The sequence below is a fragment of the Sapajus apella genome, unplaced genomic scaffold, assembly GCF_009761245.1.
Source record: "Sapajus apella isolate SASKATOON/1434 unplaced genomic scaffold, GSC_monkey_1.0 scaffold140, whole genome shotgun sequence".
In the NCBI taxonomy this organism is placed as follows: Eukaryota; Metazoa; Chordata; class Mammalia; order Primates; family Cebidae; genus Sapajus; species Sapajus apella.
The window spans coordinates 1,340,126-1,355,068 of NW_022437080.1; positions in this window are offsets into that span (position 1 = coordinate 1,340,126).

The following is a 14,943-nucleotide window of genomic DNA, read 5'->3' on the forward strand; positions in this document are numbered from 1 at the left end:
AAAATGAGGTGTTCATTTAAAGATTAGATGTTACCCTACTGTGGGGGTTGGTGGGAAAGCCTTTGCAAGGCTATTTATTGTCTCTATGTGATGTTGAGCCCGAAGTCAGCCAGACCAACATCTGGAAAGAAACGTTGGCAGTGCTCCACTTGGTAGACAAAATGATATAGACCCTGCTCCTCCCCTGTAAAGACAAATGTACTGGGATTAATTCAACAGGAAATTATAAAAGGAAACTCAATGGTGGAAAGAGGAAGCTGGACTAGGCAGAATCTAAGGATTCAAAGAACAATGTTGTGACGAGTCTGCTGAGTTTTAATTTTATCTCCTATACATGCCACACTGGTTCATTCCAGGGAGTCCTACAACACAGAATCACCAGCCATGGATGAAAAAAAGTAGGAAAAAAAAAAAAAAAAGCAAGGAAAGCTGATCTCTCAAGCCAAGGGACTCGTAAAGAAAAAACCCAGAGGGGAGTGGTAGGAAAGCTCATGCCCAGTTACAGTCGTGGCTGATTGGTGCACAAGAGGATGTCCAGCAGAGCACGGCAGGTCAGGCCCTCCCCTACCTCACCCTTCTCCTGCCCCCCAACTGCAGCTGACCTCATCTGCTCAGAACTGAGAAGTCAGCAGAATAGAGAGGGCCTCCAGAACCTGCACACTAAACTTAAATAGGGTGACTGTCTGCTAAGATAGAAGACTTGAACAGGATCAAGAGTCTCATAATGTAATATCTAAAATGGACAGGATACAAACAAAAAGAGTAACCATGCCATGAACAAGAACATTGCAGACTCTGTTATTTAAAAAGTATTGGCCAGGCGCGGTGGCTCACGCCTGTAATCCAGCACTTTGGGAAGCTGAGGCGGGAAGATCACCTGAGGTCAGGAGTTCAAGACCAGCCTGACCAACATGGAGAAACTTTGTCTCTACTAAAAATACAAAATTAGCCAGATGTGGTGGGTCATTCCTGTAATCCCAGCTACTCAGGAAGCTGAGGCAGGAGAATCGCCTGAACCTGGAAGATGGGGATTGTGGTGCGCTGAGATCATGCCATTGCACTCCAGCCTGGGAAACAAGCGTTAAACTCTGTCTGAAAAGAAAAGAAAAGAAAAAAGAAAAAAATTGGACAAATTGCAAATTAATGGCTTTTCTTGAGCCAGAGAACTGAGGTCACAAGGCAAATAAGTGAAAACTGAGGTCAGAGGGCAAATAATCTGAAATACGATGAGAGAGAGCGGGAGCACCTTGACAAAGCCAGGCAATTTGCTTGTCTGAGATAGAAGCTGGTAAGAAAGTTAAGCTAGCCATTTTTAACCAGTTGTGGGCCACCATGTGAGCATAAAAGAGTCTAGAGGTTGGAGAGATAGGGGTCCTTCACACCTTTTTTCAGTCTTTTTCTCCAGGAAGTACATCAGATTCCCACAGGGAAGACTGTGGACACCCCAGAAAAGGTTCTGCTTGTGGTCTAGCTGGGGAAGGGAAACGGCAACCACAGTAAAATCTCCCCAAACCCATCACTCCTGTGGAAGAAAAGCCTTAGACTTCAGGGGAAATGTACAGGACACTGGAGCCTAGTATGCTCCTGGTGAGCCAGTACATCTGGGCGAGGATAAGGGGATGAAGGAGGGGAGGTGAGTCAGGGACCCAGGCTGAGTCGAGAGTGGGGAAGGGTCAGCTGTGAAGGCCCCACCTGCAGATTCAGGATCACAGGCCTACTTGATGCTGAGGCTAAGGAGAACATCAGAAAATATGCTCGCCTCATCCACACTCCACCACAATGCTAGCAAGCATGTAGCCCAAAGGACAGCGTGGGCCAGGGACACCGACTGTCTGGGAAACAGTATGACAGGAAGACACAAAACGAGACAAATACAAGGAACGACTCGAGGGATTTGAACCATCCCTCCAACGAAAGTAACCTCAGCAACAGCCCACGTTAAACAGCACAGCTGGGTTTAAACAAAACCGTCACACAACCATGCTAAAGCCCTAGCAGGAAGGATGTACTCACCCCTAAGCATACAAATATTGACCTTGGTGTCTACCATCCTGTTACCAGTTCTAGATTTCAAGAGAAAATGATGAGGAATACAAGGGCAAACAATGGTGGTCAGCACCAGGCTCAAGTGAGACGCATCAGCCAGAACTGTAACTTACAACAGCTGTGATTCATGTGTTAGATGCACGAATGCAAAAGGCAAAACATGTGCAAGATCAGACAGGGAACTCCAGGAAGAGAAGAAAGCCATGAAAATCAAGTGGAAATGCAAGAAAGCAGAAGCACAGGCGATTTCTGTGAAGAGTGCCTTCATTGAGCGTATCAGCAAACCTGACACAACAAAGAAAGAATCTGAGAACCTGAAGACAGGTCCACAGAAATTGCACACAGTGAAACACAGAGAGGAAAAAGTGGGAAAAATAGAGCGGAGAATTCAAGACAACATCAAATGGTCTTGCACAATCAGAATCTCAGAAAGAGAAGAATGCAAATGGGACAGAAGAAATGTTTGAAGAAAAAACATGAAAGTGTACCAAATTAGTGATGCATACTAATTCAGAGATCTTTGAAGCTCATAATATGGAGAATAAGTAATAAACCAAAACAGGCAAGGTGCAATGGCTCAAGTGCAAATCCTAGCACTTTGGGAGGCCAAGGAGGGTGGATCACCTGAAGTCAGAAGTTTGAGACCAGCCTGGCCAACATGGTGAAACCGCGTCTCTACTAACAACAACAAAAAAAAATTAAAATAAAAATTACATGGGCATGGTTGTGTGGACACCTGTAATCCCAGCTACTCAGGAGGCTGAGGCAGGAGAATCACTTGAACCCAGGAGGTGGAGGTTACAGGGAGCTGAGATCATGCCTATGCACTCCATCCTGGGCGACAGAGAAAGACTCCGTCTCAAAATAAATAAATAAATAAATAAATAATCGAACCAAGCAAAACCAACCATCCAACCAAAGAAAAAAAGTGCGTGTGGGCACAACATATCTCAAACTTCTGAAAATCAAAAACAAAGAGGAAGACATTCAATGATTCCAAAGGCAGATGCAGAATGCCCCCTGCCCCACTCACATCAATAGTTAAGACAACCCATACAGACACCTTTGTGTTCCAATAGTTGGCAACCATGCGAAGACATTTTTGGGATGGGAGAATATAGATAAAGGCTATTTACAACCTTCAGAAAAGCTCTAGGACTCAGGGGAGAAAAGCTTCCTGGGCCTTTGAATCTTTGTGGTAAGGACACCCAAGTCTGTCCTAGGAGACCTCTTTTCTGAGATGTCTAAGACCACATGTTCAAACACTATTGATCTCAATCGAATAACACAACATTTCCTATCCATTATCCTATTTTTCATTTTCTTTCTTTTTGTAAACATTTTAAAATTGAAGTGCAATATCTACAAAAATTGCCCAAGCCATAAGTCCTCAATTACTTACGCCAAAGAGAAGGCACCCATGTAACAAATAAAAAGTATAAAATCACCACATTTCAAAAGCCCCCTGCATGCTCCCTGATACAGCAACTCCCCATCCTCACAGAGGTAAACACTGTCCAAAGTTCAAACACCATGCATTAGTTTTCCTAATCTTAAATTAGGAAGTATAAATAAGTCATTATTTACTCTTTTGTGTCTGTCTGCTTTCAGAGAATGTTGTTTATGAAATTAACCCATATTTTAGAGTATAGTTTTATTTTGTTCATTTTCATAGGTGGATAATATTCCATGGTATAAAAATATCATAATTTATTCATCCATCTTATCAGATTTTGGTGTCTTCCTCTTTGGTGTCTCTTCCACATAATGCCTTTAAGAACATGCCGGAACAACTCTTTCAGGACATGTAAGTACCCATGTCTGTTGGGTGAATTTCTGTGCCATATGGTGTGCATATGCTCAACTCTAGTGCACAGTGCCAAACACTTTTCCAAAGTGAATCTATCAATTTGCATTCTAACCAGCAGCAAATGAATTCTCCGCTTTATATCTATGCCAACATTTAGTATTTCAACTCCAGTCATTCTGGTAGGTGTGTAGTGATATCTCATTGTAATTTTGTTATATTTTCCTTATAACTAAAAGTTTGGAAAACTGCCCGATGTGTGTGGAGGGATTAGAGCATAATTAATTAATTAATGACTAAAGGACAGAATGAATGAATTCTAAGGAAAAGCATGGCGTCAATTAAAACTATGCATTCACTGCATTGCGGAAGGAGAGGTTCTCTAATCATTGAGCCCCATGCTCCCACTGGCATGGAGGTGGATTGCTAGCAGGGCTCAGCTCTGTTTGAACTAACCTTCTGTTATTCAGAGTCTCAACAGTCCCAGGGCCTTAGAACGCTAACAACCAGTCCTCCTCCCTGGTGTGGGCTCCAGGCCACCAGGTCCCCAGACTGTTCACCAACATTGTGGGGTTTCAGCTCTGTCCTTTTGTAGGCACCTACTTGTTTAATTAAAGATGAAGTAGGACAGAAGAACTAACCCTCTTCCCCCACCTTTGCAATGCCAAAATGTGGGTCCCAAGGATTGTAACTGCCGTGAGCATCCTACTGGAGAGAGCCAAGAGCAAAGAATGACTGGGATAGTTAGTCGGGGTTTGTGTCTGCTGGGGAATTCAGTGACTGGCTCTACGTTTCAAAGGTAGGAGATGATGTGACCAGTATTGAAGTCAAGCATTGCAGGGCTATTAGCTCTAATGGAACCAGAGACGATATGATGATCTGGGTGGAGCATGACCAAGCTGGGGAGATGGGGAGAGCCTCTTGCACTGCTGTCCTTAGCAGAATTGTGCATTGGTGAGCTCAGTGGCTCCCACTCATGGTCCCACCTGTGGCATCTTACCTTGATCCTCATCATGATGACCAACATCAGACAGCCTACATTATGCTTGACAAGATGGATGCTGAGTCCCATGACTTCCTTTAAAAGAAGAAAACTAATAATTTTCTCAGACCATAATGAGAAATATCAGGGAAGTAAAAGCAGAATTGATCACAGGTGACATATACAGGGACACTGGTACTACCTCACCCTTAAATGTCACATTGCTTCATCCTCCATCTAACTTGGCCTTGCTGTAAATTGGCTTGCTGTACATATTCGGATAACAATTAATTAATCTAGGTTACACCCAAGTTAAAAAAAAAGCCTTATATAGTCAAATGTGTAATCCCCATCCTGACTATAGGATTCTCTGTTATTACTTTTCCCCTGTTGCTGTTCATAGAAATCCCATGAATTCCATCGCTAACCACATCTTGCTTGGAATCTTCCTTCCACCAATGGCTAGATTTATGACCTTGTGTAATTTAAGCCTGATGTTAATTTCTTTATCAGTTGATGGGTATTATGATATCTCTGTTCTAATATTAAGGAATTAAATGAGATGTTGAAGCTGCCATAAGATTAGTGTTTAAAAAATAATACTCCTTTCTTCTGCTTTCCAAGGCTTGGAGGCTTACTCTCAATCCTTGTTTTAGGTTGAATCATTCCCAATGAAACAAACTCCTTTTTTTCCAAGTGAAAGAACTCACTCAAGGTGAGGACCTTTACTCAGGAGGAAGTCCACCCAACACAGCAAGTGCTGTCCACACTTTCGATATGAGTTTCGGCCTCACAGGGTAAGAGACCCAAAGCCTTCACCACTGAAAGGGTGATGGTCCAAGGGCAGAGATGTAGGTGCTTCTGAAGCCCCGTCTGTTTATGCCAGGTAAGCCCCGCCATGCATATTTTAATTTTGTCACAAAATTTCCAGTTAGTGGTAAAATTTAAACATACAAAGTAAATCCAATATCAGAGAAAAAACAATCCCTTCGTCTTGTAGCCTCGTCCTTGGACAATTGTTGTTGCTTTGATGCATGGCCCTGCCTTCAGGCTTCCCTCTGTTCTGGCCCCATGTCTCTGCCACACTAATCTTCCTCCAGTCTTATTCCCACAGTTCTGCTTCTTGCCTACAAGCTTTCGATGGCTCACTGCATCTAAGGATAAGTGTTCCAGTCCTTTAGCTGCCTTTGAGGACTTTTCTTGTGTCAATGTTGCTTTCCAACATCATACCCATCTCCCGTTTTATTCAAGTATTCTGTTCTTAAGGGAATCAAAACTCTGATCTGTGACCACACATTTAGCGTCCTGTTTCATTCTCTTTGCTACTGTGAAAATGTGGCAGACCATGAATTTTGACACTCCACAGATAGTGCTCCTCATCGGATGTTAACCTTTCTAAGTGTCAGTCATACCTAGATGCCTTCTTATAACAGCTGGATAAATGGGTTCTTGGATTAGAATGATCACTGGGAATGATAAAACTAATAAAAATGTAATGATTGTAGAGTTCACTTAGCAGTTACATGTAGCAAACTGTACGCCAGACATTTGGATATCAGTGGAGACTTTAACTGCCTTCCACGTGGTATCTACCGGTTCTCGCTGATAACCGGACCACTGTGAGCGTCATCTCTTTACTCATACCTGGACCCTTTTCTCCATGTGTTTGTCCCATTCTGTTGATTTTGTTCTATGAGTCCTTGTTAACCAAAAATCTTTATAACCCTTATCCCAGCATTTCATTTGGTTAAAGTTTATATTTTAACAGATATTATATTTTAGTGACCTTTATTATGAATAGTTGCATTAAAATAAGTCAGATTGGGTTTGGCAGGCCTGAATGTTGTCATTCCCGTTCTTCCATGGTTTCTTCTAGTAATGTCTATGAAAAGCATATACAGTAAGCAGAGTTTTCCAATGTAGAACACGATTAAAACAGAAACCACCAGCGGCAACCTGTGCCCCTTTATTCTCACCCTTCCCAGGCCACAGCTCATTTCGCCCTTTTTGGGAACAGCTTGCAGAAGGCTTGCTGATAAAATAAGTTGTGCTTGAATGGATATCTTGCAGTCTTTGTGGTAGCTGAAGAAGTATTTCAAAGCTGCTGCCCCAGTCAGTCTCTTAGATGCACCGGCTATTTGTGTCAAGGTGTTCAGCAGTCCTCAAGGTGCATAAACCTTCAGGTTGCCAGTTAATAGGATCTGCGGTTGAGTGCATCTGAAAAATAACGATTAAAAAAAATAGACACTGAAGAGCCTTTCCACTGAGACTCTAAGAGTAGTCTGAATGCTTTTACTTTTTCTCTGCTTCATATAATAATAATATTATTAATATTATTAACAATATTAACAATATAAAACTTGTTTTTTATATTAACAATTTAATATTATATTAAATTAATTTATATTAACAATATAAATTAATTATATATTAGTATATATATAATTATTTTAATTATATATAATTAATTTTATATTAACAATATAAAACTTAATAATACTGTTTACTAATATTTTAAAAAAATGTTAATAAACACTTTTAGCAGCAATGAACTCAAAACATTAAAATAAATGTTTGATGACAAAGTCAGCATAGAAATTAGTGTTTCAAGAATGTTAACAAGCACACACAAAATGCCAACATATTAATCATTAGAGCCAAAGTGTTATTAATGACTATACAGAAACTAGACGACATAAGTCTGCAGATGTGTCAATATCTATTTCAAAAGTCAGTGATTATTTTAAGAAGACTGCACCCAATGATAATGTCTTTTTAAAAGTATCTGTGGAAGGAACATTTGCATTTCACTCAATAAAGCACAGTTTTTTATTTAGATTGATTAACTTGTTTTTCAAAATAATCTAATTTTTAAATTTCAATATTTTTTGTATACATGTTAGAAAACATGATTTCTGCCTTAATTTCATCATTTACCCAGGAGTCATCCAGGAGCAGGTTGTTCAATCTCCATGAAATTGTGTGGTTTTGAGTGAATTTCTTAATGCCAACTTCTAATTTGATTGCACTGTGGTCTGAGAAACCTAGGCAATACCATTCAGGACATAGTCATGGGCAATGACTTCATGACCAAAATGCCAAAAGTACTGGCAACAAAAACCAAAATTGACAAATGGGATCTAATTAAACTAAAGAGCTTCTGCATAGCAAAAAAAACAATCATCAGAGTGAACAGGCAACCTACAGAGTGGGAGAAAATGTTTGCAATCTACCCATCTGACAAAGGTCCAATATCCAGAACCTACAAGAAACTTAAACAAATTTACAAGAAAAAAAACAACCCCATCAAAAAGTGGGTAAAGTATATGAACAGTCACTTTGCAAAAGAAGACATTTATGGGGCCAAGAAACATAAGAAAAAAGCTCAACATCACTGATCATCATAGAAATGCAAATCAAAACTACAATGAGATACCATTTCATGCCAGTCAGAATGGCAGTTATTAAAAAGGAAAAAATAGATGCTGGCGAGGCTGTGGAGAAATAGGAATGCTTTTACACTGTTGGTGGAAATGTAAATTAGTTCAACCATTGTGGAAGACAATATGGTGATTCCTCAAGTATCTAGAACCAGAAATACCGTTTGACTCAGCAATCTCATCACTGGGTATATGCCCAAAAGAATTTATATCATTCTACTATAAAGACATATGCAGACATATGTTTACTGCAGCACTATTTACAATAGAAAAGACATAGAACCAACTCAAACGTTCATCAATGATAGACTGGATAAAGAAAATGTGGTACATATACACCATGGAATACTACTATGCAACCATAAAAAGGAATATCATCATGTCCTTTGCAGGGACATAGATGAAGCTAGAAACCATCATTCTCAGCAAACTAACATCAGAACAGAAAACCAAACACCACATGTTTTCACTCAAAAGTGGGAGCTGAGCACTGAGAACACATGGACACAGAGAGGGGAACATAACACACCGGGGCCTCTTGGGGCGTGGTAATTGAAGGGAGGACACTTAGTGCAGCAAACCACATATACACAGGTATACCTATGTAACAAACCTGCACATTCTGCACATGGGTCCTGATTTTCTTTTTCAGAAGAAATATATTTTTTAAAAGAATGCAAATTAGAATATCTACAGTAAACTATGAATAAAAGTAAAACTCTGCTTAAATAATAAATTAAAAGGGAATAATAAAGTATCTGATTAATCTAGAAGGTAAACAAACAAAAGGGAACATTAAAAAGATAATTTAAAAAGCAAGTAGCCTGGCGTGGTAACTCATGCCTGTAATCCCAACACTTTGGGAGGCCGAGGCAGGTGGATCATGAGGTCAGGTGATCAAGACCATCCAGACGGGGAAATCTCATCTCTAATAAAAATTCAAAAAATTAGCTGAGTGTGGTGGCACATGCCTGTAATCCTAGCTACTTGGGAGGCTGAGGCAGAAGAATTGCTTGAACCCAGGAGGCAGAGGGTTGCAGTGAGCCAAGATTGTGCCACTGCACTCCAGCCTGGGCAACAGAGTGAGACTCCATCATAAACAAACAAAGAAACAAATAACCACAAATAGTAAGGTGATAGTTAAGAAACCAGATATATCAGTTGTTTACATCAAATATAAATGGATTAGTCTACATAAAATAATGTAATTTTTAGAGATGGCAAAGGATGACAAAATTTACATTGGATATTATTAATATTATAAAGAAATAAGACCTTTTGCAGAGCAAAAGCTAATGTAAAGAGAATAGACAGACAAATTATAGCATGATTGAAAATATTTGCAAACTACATATTTGACAAAGGACTAATATCTAGGCTATATAAATAATTCAACTGGTTAAATATGAAAAATGAGCAAAAGACATGAACAGAAATTTCACCAAAGAGGCTATACAGCAGGCAAATGAGCCCAGGAGATGATATTCAGTACCATCAGCCACATAGGAAATTCAAATCACAATAAGACACCACTACACATTTATCAGAATATTTTTTTTTAAATGTGACAGTACAAAATATTGGTGAGAATGGGGAGAAACTGGATCCCTCATACATCCTTGTTGGGAATGTAATATGGTCTAGTCACTAAAAAATGGTTAATAAATTTCTTATAAAATTAATAATGCAATTAACACATAACCCAGCAGTTGTTCTTTTGAGAATAAGATGAAATAAAAACTTATGCACACATAAAAACAGTACATTAACGTTCATAGCAGTTTTATTTGTTGTCACCAAGAACTGTAAAGTAAAGATGCCCTTTAACTGGTGAATGGTTAAACAAACTGTGTTACATATATACCATTAAATACTGATCAACAATAAAAAGGAATAGACTACTGATACATCCAACAGCTTGATGAATCTCCATGAAATTTTTCTGAGTTCAAAAATGCTAAATCAAGATGTTGCATACTGTGTGATTCCCTTTATTTGACTTTGTGAAGTGACAGCATTTAAAAAAGGAGGAACAGGTAAGTTATTGCTAGGGTTTAGGGGAGGCAGCAAGGTGAGTGTGAGGAAGGTGGGTTTGGTGATAAATGAGCAGTGCAAAGGAATCTCAAGGCAATGAAATGGTTTAGCATCTTGACTGTGGTGGTGAATACAAAAACCTAAAATTATATAAAATTGTACAGAACTAAATACACCCAAACAAATGACTACAAGTAAAACTGGGGAAATATTAATAAGATCAGTAGATTATATTCTGGTTTTGGCATATTACTATGCTTTTGCAAAATGTTACCATTGAAGGGAACTTGGTAAATTGTACAGAGGCTCTCTCTATATTATTTCTGTTGCAGCTGCATGTGAATCTACAATGATTTAACAAAAATGCAGCTATGAAATCAAATAAGAGTAAATATCATGAAACATGTACCTTCACATTGAGGACTACACAGTATCATTGTTATAATCAATATTGCTACTATAAATTAAAGAATAACAATATAAATGGAAGGATATACCATGTTCATTAACAGGAGGAACCTATAATGCAAAGATGTTATTTCTCCCCAAATTGTTTTACTCAGTGAAACATGTATCACAATCGCAGCTAGTTGTTTCAAAAAACTGACTCAGATGCTAAAATGTTTAGAAAAATGCAAAGTGCAAAAATAACAGGCAATCTTGATGAGCAGAAAGATTATTCTTTAATATCAGATGTCAAGACATAAAAATAAAATACATAACACTTTTTATAGTGGTGCATAAAAAGACAAAGAAATAAAATGGGCAAAATAAAGAGTCAAGAAACAGACATGTACATATAGTTATCTATTATATGACAAAGGTAGCACCTTCATGCAGTGTATATAAATTTTTATATTCAATACATTATATGAAATCAATTGGTTGTGATATAGAAAAAGTAATGAATTTTGATCTCTATCTCTAAAGTTATACAAAAATCAACTGCATCCCAGGTTAAAGTGATTCTCCTGCCTTAGCCTTCTGAGTAGCTGGGATTATAGGCTCCTACCATCATGCCTGGCTAATTTTTGTATTTTTGTAGAGACGGAGTTTCACCATGTTGGCCAGGCTGGTCTTGAACTCCTGATTTCAGGGATTCACCTGCCTTGGCCTCTCAAAGTGCTGGGATTACAGGCGTGAGCTCCTGTGCCTGGCCAAAAGTGCTATTTTTAAGAGTTGACAAATATGAGGACATTAAAATTGAGAATATACATTTAGCAGAGAACTGTTAAAAGAATGAAAAGACTAGCACATAGAGCAGAGATTATATATGATAGGTGTATTTAATAAAGTACATTTTTCCAAAATATATCATGAACACCTTCAAAGAGTTCACTGACTTAAACAATTACTTCACAGAATAGCAGATGCAAGGGCCATAAACTTGTGAAATTATGCTAAAGTCTATTAATGACCTGGGGAATGCAAATTAATACCACAACAGTAGTGGTTATATTGTTTGCAAAAATGGCCTTATTAATTTCTTATGTCTCTGCAGGCATGTTCCTTTCCAAGGAGTTTTTGCTCCTCTTTCCATAAAAAGGTAATATTTATTTCCACAAATATATTCAAATACAAGACCATAGAAACTCTTGAATCTGGAATGGCCTTGCCACTTGCTTTTACTGGTAGAATGTGAAAGAAGTGACGTTATGTGCTTCCTTGGAATGTTGTTGTCACCATGCAAAGATGCCCAGCTTAGCCTTCTTAAGGAAGAGAGGGCAAATGGACTGGGAGGCAGAGCCAGCAACCAACACCACATGTCAAACCTGGGAGTGTGGCCATGGTGAAATATCCAGTACCAATTTAGCCCTTAGGTAACTAGAGCAGCATGAGTGACCACTGAAAAAATTAGCAGAGACAATCCCCAGCTGACCCAAATCAGATTACACAACTTAGGAAGATGGTTTTGATTTTAAGCCTGTAGGTTTTGGTACTGTTTGTTATACGGCACTCACTCACTGAAACAGTGATATAACTGTACACACCCACCAGAGTAGCTAAAATGAAACATAGAGGCAATAAAATGTTACCCATGGTTCAGAGCAACTGAAATGCTTATACCCCGTTGCTGGAAGTGTAAACTGGAACAATCCTTTGGAACACCACTGGCAGTATCTACCAAGGTTGAGCAGATACATACTGTAACACCCAGTAATTCTACTCTTTAGGTATTTGGCCAAAATGGATGCACCCAAAACGTGTAAAAAAGACTGGTGATATCCCTTCTCTATTAAAACTACAAAATTAGCTGGGTGTGGTGGTACGTGCCTGTAGTTCCAGCTACTTGGGATGCTGAGGCAGAAGAATGGCTTGAATCTGAAAGGCAGAGGTTGCAGTGAGCCAAGATCGTGACACTACACTCCAGCTTAGTGGCAGAGCAAGACTCTGTCTAAAAAAAAAAAAAAAAAAACCCAAAAACCAAAAACCAAAAAAACACTGGTAATCACGGCATTACTCATATTACTCATAATGATGAAACTGGAGACAACCCACATACCCACCTAAAGTAGAATGATTAAAAAATGTAAATAGTGATCTATTCCTATATTATACAGCCATGGGAGCAAAGAACCACAACTATACACAACTACCTGAATTGGTATCACAATCAACCACAGTGCTAAGTTCCTAGGAAAGAACTAAACCAAGCTACATGCAGATGCCACAAGAGTTTCTGCTTTCCTGGCAGTTTTAACATTTTGCTTTCTCCATGTGTTTCTCCCCTTATTGGGAGATTATTCTGCAGAGAAAGAGCAGCTGCTAGACAGAAACTTAGACAAAGCTTCCCTCAGGCTTCCCTCCCCTCCTCCCTCATCAAATATGTATTATGGTGCGATGTGCCAGCCTCAGAAAGGGTTCCTGCAACAGTATGAAAATTAATTTTTTTCCTTCTCAATGAACTCTGTGGAAAATTCTGTGAGATTAGACAAATGAACAAAACAACATCTGAAATGGACTTCTAAGTTGGACTGAGTTACGGTGGTCCTAAAAAGATATCTATAAATCAATATGGGGAATCCAGGGAAGCTCTAAGCTTCATTCTGATGGGAAATAAACATCTACCAGGTGCAGGGAATGGCAACTAATCAGATGACAGAGGAAACAGTAACCGCAGACACTGGGATGTGTGAGGGAGCATACACTGCAGGTCATTGCTTGCTGGGTGTGGACAAGGAGGACAGGAGCCCGGCACCTGGCCCCATCCACATCCTGCAGGAGACAGGGAACACAGCTGTCATCACTGCTTTCCTGGTGAAGATGTGCAGACCCTTTACTCCAAGGGTAAGATGAAATAGTCATGACAAGTGCAGATTTCAGAGTTAGAAAGATTTGCTGGCTGTGTGATCATGGGCAGTCACGTTACCTCTCATCGCTCTGTTTCTTTGTAACATCTGGATGTTAATAATATTTATGTCATAGGTTTGTTACTAGAATTAGTCCAGAAGAGACGTAACCTACTGATGCTGAGAGCCTGGTACATAGCTCGTGCCCAGTAAATAGCAACCATCATAGTGTTACTGTTTCAGGGATCTTAGAATTAAGTTTCTCACATCAGATCAAAGGTGCTTGATGCTCTACTGTGTCAGAGGCTTCCACAGTTCCTCCAAAGGGCCTCTCGGTCCCAGGCTTGAAAGTCAAGTGTAAGTGCAGGACGTGAGACATCGGAATGAGCCCTCTGTTTGGTATTCTGGAGCAATTGAAAGCCCCCTTACCCTCAATCACATTTGCAACAGCGTTTCTAAATTGCACATTGTTTTCTGGTAATCTCATGATTTAAATTTTAATCATCTTTTTCTTAAGAAACAAAAAGTAAGAAACAAAAATGAGCTGGAGATAATGCATTTCTCTAGAAGGCTACCACTAATTAAGACATTGAAAGCAATTTTAACACCATTCCTCAGCACTGTGACAAATCTGACAGGCTTACAAATTAGTATTCTGGGACTCTCAAACTGGATGTCCACATTTTGGTGATTGCTGCAAGTAATACAATAGCTCACACACAGAAAAGCACACTCTCAGGAAACTGGCCCCTTGGGAAAATACTCTGGGCAACAGAAAATGATGCCCACTGCCCTCCCCACCACTAACTCTTGCTAAGAAAAGAGGGCCTACTCAGCCATGGAAAAATCAAAGTGGATTTTCAGGGACCCAGAGTGGCAGAGCCCAAACAACCTCCCACTCCTGGGTGTCTTCTGTAGGCTTTACTGGCCTGAGTCAGCAGAGCATGAGACTCACCCAGCTCTGGCCATTAAAACCCTACTTCTTTTATTGAAATCTTTCTCCCTAGGGCTTTCCCCCACTAGTCCTGGAGCAACCCTTGGGGGCTGCACATGATGAATCTGAAGCTCTGTTCAAACACTGGCCCTTCAACTTCAACAACAGCAACAGAGCAGCAATCAGAGGTAGTGCTTTAACATGGGTCACCTGCTTTCCCATACAACATTGTGTTGCATGTATCATAAATCCTTTATCAATAGGAAACCTACTTTCTCCCTGACTTTGCTAGTGAGACCATTTAGATTCAGAAAAATTAAGTGACTTGCTCCAATTCACATACCCAGTAAGTGGTAGATTTGTATATCAGTCATGACTCCAGAACGTGGTTTGAAGTCCTCACCAGTGTA